This window comes from Salvelinus namaycush, chromosome 23 (assembly GCF_016432855.1).
Source record: "Salvelinus namaycush isolate Seneca chromosome 23, SaNama_1.0, whole genome shotgun sequence".
In the NCBI taxonomy this organism is placed as follows: domain Eukaryota; kingdom Metazoa; phylum Chordata; class Actinopteri; order Salmoniformes; family Salmonidae; genus Salvelinus; species Salvelinus namaycush.
The window spans coordinates 32451525-32465429 of NC_052329.1; the positions used below are offsets into that span (position 1 = coordinate 32451525).

A 13905-nucleotide genomic window follows, 5' to 3' on the forward strand; every position below is an offset into this window, starting at 1 on the left:
CCTCATAGCCTGGTTCCTCTCTAGGTTTCTTCCTAGGTTCTGGCCTTTCTGGGGAGTTTAGTCCTAGCCACCTTGCTTCTACACCTGCATTGCTTGCTGTTTGGGGTTTTAGGCTGGGTTTCTGTACAGCACTTTGAGATATCAGCTGATGTAAGGGCTTTATAAATACATTTGATTGAAATAAATTATTATTATTATTAAATAAACTATTTTGCCCAGTTTATCAAAAGTGTTGGAAAAACTTGTCAATAATCAACTGACTAGCTTTCTTGATGTCTATAGTATTCTCTCTGGTATGCAATCTGGTTTCCGCTCACGTTATGGATGTGTCACTGCAACCTTAAAGGTCCTCAATGATGTCACCATTGCCCTTGATTCTAAGCAATGTTGTGCTGCTATTTTTATTGACTTGGCCGAAGCTTTTGATACGGTAGACCATTCCATTCTTGTGGGCCACCATTACCATTGATACACCATTCTAAGGTGTATCGGTGTCTCTGAGGGGTCTTTGGCCTGGTTTGCTAACTACCTCTCTGAGTGCAGTGTATAAAGTCAGAAAATCTGCTCTCTCAGCCACTGCCTGTCACCAAGGGAGTACCCCAAGGCTCAATCCTAGGCCCCACGCTCTTCTCAATTTACATCAATAACATAGCTCAGGCAGTAGGAAACTCTCTTATCCATTTATATGCAGATTATACAGTCTTATACTCAGCTGGCCCCTCCCCGGATTTTGTGTTAAATGCTCTACAACAAAGCTTTCTTAGTGTCCAACAAGCTTTCTCTGCCCTTAACCTTGTTCTGAACACCTCCAAAACAAAGGTCATGTGGTTTGGTAAGAAGAATGACCCTCTCCCCACAGGTGTGATTACTACCTCTGAGGGTTTACAGCTTGAGGAGTCACCTCATACAAGTACTTGGGAGTATGGCTAGATGGTACACTGTCCTTCTCTCAGCACATATCAAAGCTGCAGGCTAAAGTTAAATCTAGACTTGGTTTCCTCTATCATAATCGCTCCTCTTTCAGCCAAGCTGCCAAACTAACCCTGATTCAGATGACCATCCTACTCATGCTAGGTTACGGAGACATAATTTATAGATTGGCAGGTAAGGGTGCTCTCGAGCGGCTAGATGTTCTTTACCATTCGGCCATCAGATTTGCCACCAATGCTCCATATACCCATGACAAGACCCACTGGTTGATGCTTATTTATAAAACCCTCTTAGGCCTCACTCCCCCCTACCTGAGATCTCTACTGCAGCCCTCATCCTCCACATACAACACCCATTCTGCCAGTCACATTCTGTTAAAGGTCCCCAAAGCACACACATCCCTGGGTCGCTCGTCTTTTCAGTTTGCTGCAGCTAGCGACTGTAACGAGCTGCAACAAACACTCAAACTGGACCGTTTTATCTCAATCTCTTCATTCAAAGACTGAATCATGGACACTTTTACTGACAGTTGTGGCTGCTTTGAGTGATGTATTGTTGTCTCTACCTTCTTGCCTTTGTGCTGTTGTCTGTGCCTAATAATGTTTGTACCATGTTTTTGTGCTGCTGCCATGTTGTGTTTCTACCATGCTGTGTTGTCATGTGTTGCTGCCTTGCTATGTTGTCTTAGGTCTCTCTGGGACTGGGATATTAGTCAGGATCGAGGGAAAGATGAACGGAGAAAAGTACAGAGAGATAATTGATGAAAACCTGCTCCAGACCACTCAGGACCTCAGTCTGGGGCAAAGGTTCACCTTTCAACAGGACACTGACCCTAAGCATACAGCCAAGGCAATGCAGGAGTGGCTTCGGGACACGTCTCTGATTGTCCCTGAGTGGCCCAGCCAGAGCCCGAACATCTCTGGAGAGACCTGAACATAGCTGTGCAGCGACGCTCCCCATCCAACCTGACAGACCTGGAGAGGAACTGCAGAGAAGAATGGGAGACACTCCCCAATACAGTTGTGCCAAGCTTGTAGCGTCATACCTAAGAAGACTTGAGGCTTTAATCGCTGCCAAAAGTGCTTCAACAAAGTACTGAGTAAAGGGTCTGAATACTTACGTAAATGTGATATTTCAGTTTTTTGTTTTTTATACATTTGCATTGTCATTTAGGGGCATTGTGTGTAGATTGATGAGGGATTTTTAAAATCAATTTTAGAGTAAGGCTGTAATGCAACAAAATGAGGAAAAAGTCAAGGAGTCTGAATACTTTCCGAATGCACTGTATTCTACCTATCACTGTGTTCTACCTCATTCAGCAGCATAATGTCAACTTTCACTGCAATGCGGGCAGCACACAGCTGTACATTTTAATGAAACATGGTGAAGCCCCAAAATTGCCTACCCTGGAAGCCTGTGTGTTTCAGACATAAGGAAGTGGATAGCGACAAATGCTTTACTTTTAAACTCGGACAAAACCGAGATGCTAGTTCTAGGTCCCAAGAAAGAAAGAGATCTGCTGTTTGATCTGACAATTAATATTGATGGTTGTACAGTAGTCTCAAATAAAACTGAAGGACGTCTGCGTTACTCTGGACCCTGATCTCACTTTTGACAAACTTATCAAGAATATTTTAAGGGCAGCTTTTTTACATCTTTGTACATTGCAAAAATCTGAAACATTTTGTCCAAAAATGATGCAGAAAAGCTAATCCATGATTTTGTCACTTCTAGATTAGACTAAATACAACTGCTAGAATCTTGACTAGAACCCAAAAATTAGATCATATTAGGGCTGATTTCAAGGTTTTACTGCTAACCTACAAAGCATTACATGGACTACTGGTGTCCTGTGTGAATTTAAGAGGCTCTCTCTCGCTCTACGTCTAAATTCTTGGCTATGACAAGTCAACTGACATTTACTCCTGAGGTGTTGACCTGTTGCACCCTCTACAACAACTGTGATTATTTGACCCTGCTGGCCATCTATGAACATTTCAACATCCTGAAGAACGATCTGGCCTAAATGGCCACTTACTCTTATAATCTCCACCCGGCGCAGGCAGAAGAGAACTGGCCAACTCTCACGGCATGGTTCCTCTCTAAGTTTCTTCCTGGTTCCTGCCTTTCTAGGGAGTTTTTCCTAGCCACAGTACTTCTACTTCTACATCTGCATTGCTTGCTCTTTGGGGTTTTAGGATGGGTTTCTGTATAAACACTGACATCTGCTGATTGTAAAAACCCCTTTCATAAATACATTTGATTGAATCACCATTTTATTTCAGCAGGCCCTCTCTTTGAAAGAACTTCTAAGCCCAATGATATCGGGCTGGATACTGATAGGGGAAAGCTTTTCTTTTAGGCTATTTACAGAAAAATAAGTATTGGATGCTTTGCTAGCAATAGATAAGAAATCCACAGGGGCCAACCGATTGGATCATAGTCTGCTTAAGTGTGCAGCACCCATCATTGTTGGCTCAATAACCCACATTTTTTATTTAACATTTAACAATGTACAACAATCAGGAATTATTCAAAAAGTATGGAAATCAGCTCGTGCTGCCACTCCATAAGGGCGGATAGTAATGATCTTAATAATTATCACCCCATTTCAAGGCTTCCTTGTCAAGATTCTTGGTAAATGTACAACTTTTGTATCTGAGTTGTATTTTGAATGTAAACCAAATCAGGGTTTAGGCTTCGCTATAGCACTATTACAACAACCACTTTAGTTGTTTAATGATCTTGTCTATGCTTTAAGCACCCAAATGAAATGTCTGCTTTGTTTGTGGTGCTGTCAAAAACTTTTCCTACTGTTGATCATGCTATTTTACTGAATAAGTTGTCCTCGATAGGCCTGAGCTCTAACACCTGTTCATGTGTGTCCTTTTATATGGACCAGCTGCTTACACAGTATAGCCATTTCTGTATCCATTGTATTGTTTATTATTGTAGGTACAACCACATTATTGTGGACACACACTATTTGGTATTTTATTAGGATCCCCATTAGCTGTTGCAAAAGCAGCAGCTACTCTTCCTGGGGTCCACACAAAACATGATATAATACAGAACATTAATAGACAACAGCTCAAGGACAGAACTACATCAATTTTAAAAAATGACAAAAGGCACACGTAGCCTACATATCAATACATACACACAATCTATCTAGGTCAAATAGGGGAGAGGCGTTGTGCCGTGAGGTGTTGCTTTATCTGTTTTTTGAAACCAGCTTTGCTGTTCACTTGAGCAATATGAGATGGAACAGAGTTCCATGCAATGATGGCTCTATATGATACTGAACGCTTTCTTTAATTTGTTCTGGATTTCGGGACTGTGAAAAGACCCCTGGTGGCATGTCTGGTGAGGTAAGTGTGTGTGTCAGAGCTATGTGTAAGTTGACTATGCAAACAATTTGGGATTTTCAACAGATTTAATGTTTCTATATAAAGACTAGAAGTGATGCAGTCAGTCTCTCCTCAACTCTTAATCAAGAGAGACTGGCATGCATAGTATTTATATCAGCCATCTGATTACAATGAAGAGCAAGACGTGCCACTGTGTTCTGGGCCAGTGTAACCGATGTGAAATGGCTAGCTAGTTAGTGGTGGTGTGCGCTAATAGCGTTTGCTCTGCAAGGGCTGCGACTTTTGTGGAGCGATGGGTAACGATGCTCCGAGGGTGGCTGTTGTCGATGTGTGCAGAGGGTCCCTGGTTCGAGCCCAGGTAGGGGCGAGGAGAGGGACGGAAGCTATACTGTTACACCAGCTACAGCTTAACTAGGTCTTTCCTTGCAGCACTCAACCACACAACTGGACAATAATCAAGATAAGATAAAACTAGAGCCTGCAGGACTTGCTTTTTGGAGTGTGGTGTCAAAACAGCAGAGCATCTCTTTATTACGGACAGACCTCTCCCCATCTTTACAACCATTGAATCTATATGTTTTGACCATAACCATTTGCAATCTAAGGTAATTTAGTCTCCTCAACTTGTTCAACAGAAACACCATTCATTACCAGATTCAGCTGAGGTCTAGAACTTAGGGAATGATTTGTACCAAATACAATGCTCTTAGTTTTAGAGATGTTCAGGACCAGTTTATTACTGGCCACCCATTCCAAAACAGACTGCAACTATTTGTTAAGGGTTTCAGTGACTTCATTAGCTGTGGTTGCTGATGCAAATATGGTTGAATCATCAGCATACATGTACACACATGCTTTGGCCTCGAGAGCTGTCAAGCGGTACACCACACTTTACAGATTTGACAGAGAAGCTTCCATTAAAGAAAACACGTTGAGTTCTACTAGATAGATGGCTCGGAATCTACGATATGGCAGAGGTTGAAAAGCCATAACACATATGTTTTTCAACAACATTTTATGGTTAATAATATCAAAGGCTGCACTGAAATTTAACAGTACAGCTCCCACAATCTTCTTATCAATTTCTTTCAACCAATCATCAGTCATTTGTGTCATGTTGAGTGCCCTTTCTCTAAAAGCATGCTGTTAATTTGTTTACAAAGAAATAGCACTGTATTTGGTCAAACATAATTTTTTCCAACAGTTTGCTAAGAGCTGGCTGCAAGCTTATAGGTCTGCTGCTGGAACCAATAAAGGCCCGCTTTACCATTCTCGGGTAGCGGAATTACTTTGGCTTCCCTCCAGACCTAAGGACAAAGACTTTCCTCTAGACTCAGATTAAAGATATGACAGATAGGAGAGGCTATAGAGTCAGCTACCATCCTCAGTAGAGTAGCTTTCCATCTAAATTATCAAAGCCAGGAGGTTTGTCATTATTGATAGATAATAATCTTTCCACTTCTCCCACACTAACTTTACAACACCCAATGCTTTTCTTTCATTATTTCGTTTTTTATGCATGAATACGATGTCCCACTGTACGTTGTTGGCATTTCATGCCTAAGTTTGCTCACTTTGCCAATGAAGCAATAATTAAAATAATTGGCAATATCAAATGGTTTTGTGATGAATAAGGCATCTGATTTGATGAAAGATGGAGTGGAATTTGTCTGTCTGCCCATAACTTCATTTAAAGTACTCTACAACAAAAAATGTGATAATCATTATATCATTGATCTTGGCTTCATGATACAGTTTCTTCTTTTTGTTGAGTTTAGTCATATAATTTCTCAATTTGCGGTAAATTAGCTGGTCAGATGTGCAGCCAGACTTATTAACCACTCTTTTTGCACCATCTCTTTCAACCATACAGTTTTTCAATTGCTCATCAATCCATGGAGCCTTAACAGTTCTAACAGTCAGTTTTTTAACAGGTGCATGTTTATCAATAATTGGAAGAAGCAATTTCATAAATTCATCAAGTGCAGCATCTGGATGCTCCTTATTTATTACATCAGACCAACAAATATTTTTAACATCATCCACATAAGAGTCAGCTAAATCTTTTGTATGATCTCATATACTATTTTAGGCCCAGTTTTTGGAACTGTGGCTTTCCTGGATATAGCCACTGTATTGTGATCACTTTATCCAATGGGTACGGATACAGCTTTAGAACAAAGTTCTACAGTATTAGTAAAAATGTGATCGATACATGTGGATGATATAGTTCCTGTAGTGTTTGTAAACACCCTGGTAGGTTGATTAATAACCTGAATCAGATTACAGGCACTGGTTACAGTGAGAAGCTTCCTCTTCAGCGGACTTTCCTCTAGGATCAGATTATAAAAATATTGACAGAAAACCAGTCAATATTAAGGTCCCCAAGAAAGTAGATCTCTGTTTACATCACATACACTATCAAGCATTTCACACATATTATTTAGATACTGACTGTTAGCACTTAGTGGCCTATAGAAACACCCCAAAAGAAAAGGCAGTGTATTTATTTTAACAAGAACTAGGCTATTTATATCCACAGAGAAGGTAAAAATGTGGTTCCTTCTTGGAGAAGGTGAAAAACCTGTTGGTCTACCTCCTTGAGATTATTTAAAAAATGTAGACAACTGAGGCGGTCCTGCAACTACACTGTTTTTGCCTCATCAATGTGACTGTGACATTTTTTACATTCATTTTTATTGAACCTTTATTGAAGGAAAAAGGAAACCGCACAGTGCTCTTGATGAGGCCGATACGTAAGCTTATTAAAGATCCGTGATACTATCAAGAGCAGTGTGCGGTTTCCTTTTTCCTTCATCTTGTTCAACTGTTGCCATGCACCTGCAAATAAGATTGCTCAGATGTGCGAGTGCCTTTTGAATTTAACCTTTATTTAACTTGGCAAGTCAATTAAGGACAAATTCTTATTTACAATGACGGCCTACCCTGGCCAAACCCTTACATCAGTCAGAATGTTTTGGAAACTCCTTTCCGGTCTTACCTGTTTTTCCTGTCTCACCCAAGCCCAGCCCATTTTGGTTTTAACCAGCATGCTGTGACATTTGGGAAGCATTGGCAGTCTTAGAATGACTGTGGTCCACTCTATTTCCAGGACCTACATTTCCCACCACCATGGCCACTGCCGCATGGCCTGAGGAGGAGTTTGTGTGCTCTGTCTGTCTGGAGACGCTACGTGACCCTGCCACGTTGCCCTGTGGTCACACGTACTGCCTTCCCTGCATCCAGGGGCACTGGGACCGGAATGAGGCCAAGGGTCAGTGTAACTGCCCCCAGTGTAGGCAGGTCTTCACCCCACGACCCTCTCTGGCCAAGAGCACAGTGCTAGTGGAGGCCATGGAGAAGCTGAGAAGAAAGGGCATCCAGGAGCATCTCTACCTCTCCATCTCGTCTGCCCCACCATCCATGCCTGTCTACCTGGAGGTGTGTTCGGACACAGGCCTTCGCCAAGGGGGGATGTACCCCCAGCTGCCAGTCGTCAGCCACAGGCTTTGCCCTCAACACCAGCGGCCCCTAGAGCTCTACTGCCATGACGATAAGGAGTGTGTGTGTGACGAGTGTTGTCGTCATGGACACAAGGGCCACCGTGTGGTTAAGTCAGAAGAGGAGAGGAAGGAGAGACAGGTAAAGAACCATGACTGTGTGTTTTGTCTGTTGCCACAACTATTTTATTTGAATATAACGGCATCATTTGAATTTGAGAAAATACTGGGTGCTTGAGAGAATCCGGTGTTTCTGTATACTGTGTCCCTATGTGCAGAGGGAGCTAGTTCCGATGCAGGCCGAGACACAGAGGAGGATCCAAGAGATGGAGAAGGAGCTCAAGGAGTTCCCACAAGCTGCCCAGCTCCACAAAGTAAAGGAAACCCCTCATCAATGGCAGTATGAGTAAAATATGTTGTGGTTACATAATTTGTTGTCAGAGCCTAGTAGTTAGTCACAGTTTCATAACACTCTGTCCCCTCTTTCACTTTTTCCTCTTCCTCCTCGTCTCTCCCCTATCCATCCCTCCATTTTTGCTTTGCTTCTCTCAATGTCTGTGTCCCCTCTCTTCTCAGAGCTCAGTCCATGCCCTACAAAAGGAGGGTGTAGAGCTCTTCTCTGAGCTGGTGAAGAGTGTGGAGCTGATGGGTACCGAGGTCGGGGAGCTGCTTTGTACCCATGAGGCCTCCATTGGCAGCCGATCTGAGGGCCACATCCACAAACTGGAGCAGGAGCTGGCCCAGCTCCGCAGGAAAGACCAGGAACTCAGCCGACTGGCCAGCATGCAGGACCACATCTGCTTCTTAAAGGTACAAGGGGACAAGATAATGGGATTGAGATGATGACAGTTTAATTCAGACAAGTGCCAATGACCATCCTCACCACCAGGTGTTACTGTCTTAATCTATCGTCCTTCACAGAATTTCTTCACCCTGGAGCCCCTCACACAGAATGGGGGCAGAGAGGGGGTAGGGCTGGGTGAGGAGGCCCTTGTGTCTGAGATTCAAACCGTGATGGAAGAGCTAAGAGATGGACTAAAGGATCTCTGTAAATCCAGCATGGCCAAGATCTTCCGAACTGGTGAGTCCATGGGCGTTTTAATGGCCTGAAACATATACAGGGAAATTAGGACCTGTTTTACTATTTTCCCTTTTGATTGTGTTAGTTCTGTTGAGAATGATCAAAGGTTGAGCAGTATATGCTTCTCAATATTACTGAAACTGTTTCTTGCTTGTAGTGAATGATGCCACTCTTAGTCCGTCTCAGTTGTTCAGTGGTCAAGCTGCAGGGAAGGGAGCATCTACTGACAACAATCAGGTGGCTACACAAAACACAGGTAAGCATCTACAAGTCATGCTAAAAGAAAAAGAAAACACAGAAAGGTGCAGCTGCCATTTCCTATCAGAATGTTAGACTTTTTTTTCATTTGTATTTATCTCTCTGCAGCTTCCGAGGTGCCATCAAACCCTCGACTGAACACAGGTAAATGTTTCATTCAGTCTTTGTATGAGAAGATTATCAACCTTTAATAACAGACTAAAGATGCTTTCCCCTTGTTGCATTTTAGTATGTGAAATAACATTAAACCCTTCACCTCTACCTGCACCTAGCCGATTAAACTCAACTCCACGGAGTTGAGCGGCGACTAGTGTCGGCGGACTGGAGCTCCAACGTCACATATAGACGTTTTTATAAAAAGCTCCCAGAGAATAGCCAGCGTATTTCAGAATACTCTTAATGCATTTACCTCGAGGTCTAGGTGGCTGCCTCCACCTAGACCTCGAGGTAAACGCATTAAGAGTATTCTGAAAAAAGTTAAAGTTTCAGAATAACCGTAAAAACAGCTTTCTTATTTTCTCACCTCTATTGCTTTTCTTTAGTGAATGAGGTGACATCAACAAACTTTCTACGTCAACCTCCATTACCTCCAACTGGACCTCAAGATAAATGTATAAACAGCAGTCTGAGGATTTTTCAGTGTAGTTCCAAAGTTTGCATTAAAATGCAAATAAAATGTTGACATTAAACATTTTTATTTTCTCTCACTTTTAGTGAACCAGGTGACCACTGTTGGTTTGGCAAACCCAGAGCCGAAAACCAGAGAAGAAATGCTCAAATGTGAGTACCCCTTTTACTGCTTTTCACCCTTTAAATAGTAATAGAAATGTAGCCAAATTCACCATTGAAGCATCTTCAGATCTTCAGACAACAAAAGTGAGTGTGGACTACAAAGGAAGACAATAGCATCACCAATCTTTCCTGTATTTCTCCATGTAGTTTGCTTAAATCCAACATTCGACCCCAACACTGCGTACCGCCACCTGAAACTGGGTGATGGGGATCGTAAAGCCACTCTGAAAGCAGAGAAGCAGAACCAGCCGGAGCACCCCGACCGTTTCATCTACTGGAGACAGATACTGTGCAGGGAGCCCCTGGCTGGAAGCCCTCACTACTGGGAGACAGAGTGGACGGGCCAGAAGGTGTGTTATTACTGGCATAGAAATAGAATTACTGGAAGGGACCCAGTGTCCCAGACTACGACCACATTTGACTCGAACACTCATGCGTACACACCAGTGGAGGCTGCTGAGGGGAGGACGGCTCATAATAATGGCTGGAATGGAGTCGATGGAATGTTATCAACCACATGGACACCATGTGTTTGATACCATTCCATTAGCTCCATTCCAGACATTATGAGCCGTTCTCCCCTCAGCAGCCTCTACTGGTACACACTCAATCTAATTATATTTCTATGGTTGCTCCCTCGTCATTAAGATCACATCAACTTATGTTATGTTCTTGAGAGGTGCCCTTGATTTGAATCTATCATCAATTGACTAGTTTTCACTATTTTGGCTATGAGTATTTTACTTTGTTTTTATTGTTTGTCACTCAGATCACTATCGGCGTGGCCTACAGAGACTTGGGCAGGAAGGAGGCTGACGACAGCAGCAGGCTGGGCTACAACGAGCAGTCTTGGAGCCTGAACTGGTCTGGGACGTGCTTCTCCATGTGGCACGCTGGGAAGGAGACCCAGCTAAGTTCAACCAAGGCTCGCAGGCTGGGGGTGTACCTGGACCAACATGAAGGAGTACTGGCCTTCTACAGGATCTCCAACAACCAGGCCCATCTCATCCACTCCCTCCAGACAGACTTTACTGGCCCCCTCTATCCCGGGTTCCGCTTCTGGTCAGGGGTTGGGGCGTCTGTGACTCTATGTCAACTGGACTAGGCTGGCATCTGGTCGTTCAGATCCATTCTGGAAGCCATGAGAAGGAAGTCATCAATGACAATACAGTACTCAGTGCTTAACAACAGTTTATAGAACTGATAGGAAAGTTCCAGTATTAGATGCTGATTTGCTGATAGCTTGTTCCAGCCATATCTCAGCTGCTGTCCTATTGTAATGTGCCCTTTTGGATTGTAAGAGTTATATTCAAATGCATGATAAATAAATAAATAAAAAATGAGCATAAACAAAGTTGATTCAGGTGAATTTGAATTGTTTACAAAATGCCAGTCCTGCTTCGACTCATTTGACAACTTCTGACCCTTACTCTCTGCCCATCCTCCCTCTACCTCCCCTCCCCTCCCCTATCCTCCCCCCTGTCCCCAGTGGGCTGGACTGGGGCCCTGCCCTGTGGGAAGTGGGACTGTGAGTGTGCCATCAAGAGCCAGCCGGGCTGCTGCTGTGTGGCCAATGAGATGAGTATGCTAGAGGACAACACCTTCACGCGCATGGTGGACAAATGGGAGCAGCTCACCTGATTGGAAAACGACATCGAGGAAGTCACAGGTACTGGAAAATATGTCTGTTTCCTCGTCAGAATAAGTCAGGAACCATGGTAGGAAGCTTGACATATCCCTAATGTTCATGTCCCAGGCTCCTAACTTCTTCTGTTTTCCTTCCCTCTTTCTGTGACTCAGGCAACAGTAAGATTGCGTTTACCGCGGCGATGAGATCTAGAAGCGACTGCTTCGGGCCCTTCACCAGCAACGTGCCAATCCGCTACTACGCCATCTCTCTCAACCAGGGCAATGGATACAATGACGCTCTGGGTAGGACGCCACACTGCGTTGTCACATCATTTCCCCACATACTTACTGGATAAATAACATAACACAACCTAAAACACACATACTCGCACTCACCCCCACACACACCTACACTCACATCTCCCTGTGTGTGTCCTCTATCCAGGTACCTTCATCGCCCCCCGCGCCGGCCTCTACTCCTTATCCTTCACGGCCTACTCCAACGTGGGCGTGGACGGCGAGCGTCTCTACCACAAGGTGCAGCTGATGAAGAACAACGAAGTGGTGGCCTCTGTGTGGGAGGACAACCGGGAGGACACGAAGGACAGCGGAACCCAGTCGGTGCTGGTGTCTCTGCGCCAGGGCGACAAGGTGTACGTGGAGCTGCTGTCTGGCAGAAGTCTGTGTGGCAACACCAAGGAGTTCAACAGGTTCACTGGATACCAGGTCTACCCCTTCACACAGGAGTAGAGGGGAGAGTCATACACACATGAACACACACGTACATTACATGCATGAATACACACACACAGAAATTCATACATGCATGTGCAAAGACATACGGATATGGCACGCACAAACACATAAACACGCACACATACATGTAGACACATACACATACTTTGTAACAGATCAACTCACTGGCATACTGAGCATGACAATACAAATGTGATGAAATTATAGAAGCAGACATTCAAACATTGATCGACATCTAAACTCAAATGCAATTCTACAAAGAGCCAGAGTCTCAAATAAATCATGCAATTACAATGTTCCAAGTGTGTCTATTGGGTGTGTGTGTGTCTGTGCACCATTGTAACCAATAATATTCCATGTATAGTGAAATTCAGACAGTCTGCCTTTGAAATAGTATTGCTTTGAACAAAATAAAAGCTGGTTTGTTACATGAAGCAGGACATGTGTCATCGTGTGCTGTTTATTGTTTTTTGAAATGGCCCTTCACGGGTGTGGTCTTTCCATAGGGTCTAAATTGATTAATTTATCTCTAAATGAATGCTGAGTTAATGAATAATAATGGTACCTACAACCAAATAGGTATACTAGTTGATGATAATGAGCCTTAGGCTAGCTAACCTAAGTGTTATTATGATTGGCTTGTATTTTGTTGTAGTTAGCATAATTATTTCGAATTTAATCAGGGTTCCGACGAGTCATGGAATGGCTGTAATATCTTGGCATTTTTAAATGTGAATTTCAGATTGGAAAAGTCATGCGATTTAATATAATAATTTCAGAAAAATTGGAAATTATAGGTCTACATACGGATCCCTGTTTGGAAATGAAATGAGCCTATCTTGTATTTTCGGGTCGTTTTTTCACATTGCATTGTCCAGTGTGCTTTGGTCTTTGTCTTGAAAATTCTTATCTGTAGTTCGCAAGTCAATCGCAAGTTAACTTTTGTATGTATGAATGGGAAACCTGTTTAATATGGGTCGCTAAAGACCACCAGTCCATTTATTTAATACAACAAATCGAGATCAAATTTAGATGAGACCACATTCGTTCATCTGCAGAAGGGAATTCTGATCCAAAACCACCTCTATTTTGACAACACAGACGCATAACGCTTTCATTGGACAGCAAAATGGTTGTGGCGCGCGAAAGTCAGACCAGAGCAGGCTGGCTCAGGCAAGGGGTCTTTGCTTCAAGTTCTGATCAAACCAGTAGGATAATGATTGTAGTCAATAACTTAAGTTGGCAAGTTAAGTACGTAACAAGACACGTGATGTAAATTCTATTCACCTATTAAGGCCTACATGGGGGAAAAGGCGGCAAAGCTCTCGGGAAAAGCGCAGGTCTCGCTCTTAAAAATACTTTTGTAGGCCTACATTTTAATTATGTGTATAGGATTTACATGAGGAGAAAAGGTCTCGGGAAAGCTTAGGTCTCGCTCAGAGAAAATATATTTGCATAGGCTACAATACCAATACAATTGGTATCAACTGTGTGAGTGTGCTATAGTTCGACACGTGTCAATTCATTGGTGGACAGCGCCCTGCTGCTGCGGAAATGGTTCGAGACCCTTTAAGATTGGCAGTAGCCT

The 13905-nt window shown here is 43.1% G+C and overlaps 1 pseudogene; it reads left to right on the plus strand.

The window, feature by feature from the left end:
* Positions 1-7433: 7433 nt before the first annotated feature.
* On the plus strand, positions 7434-12311 carry LOC120018645 (annotated as a pseudogene).
* The last annotated feature ends 1594 nt before the right edge of the window (positions 12312-13905 follow it).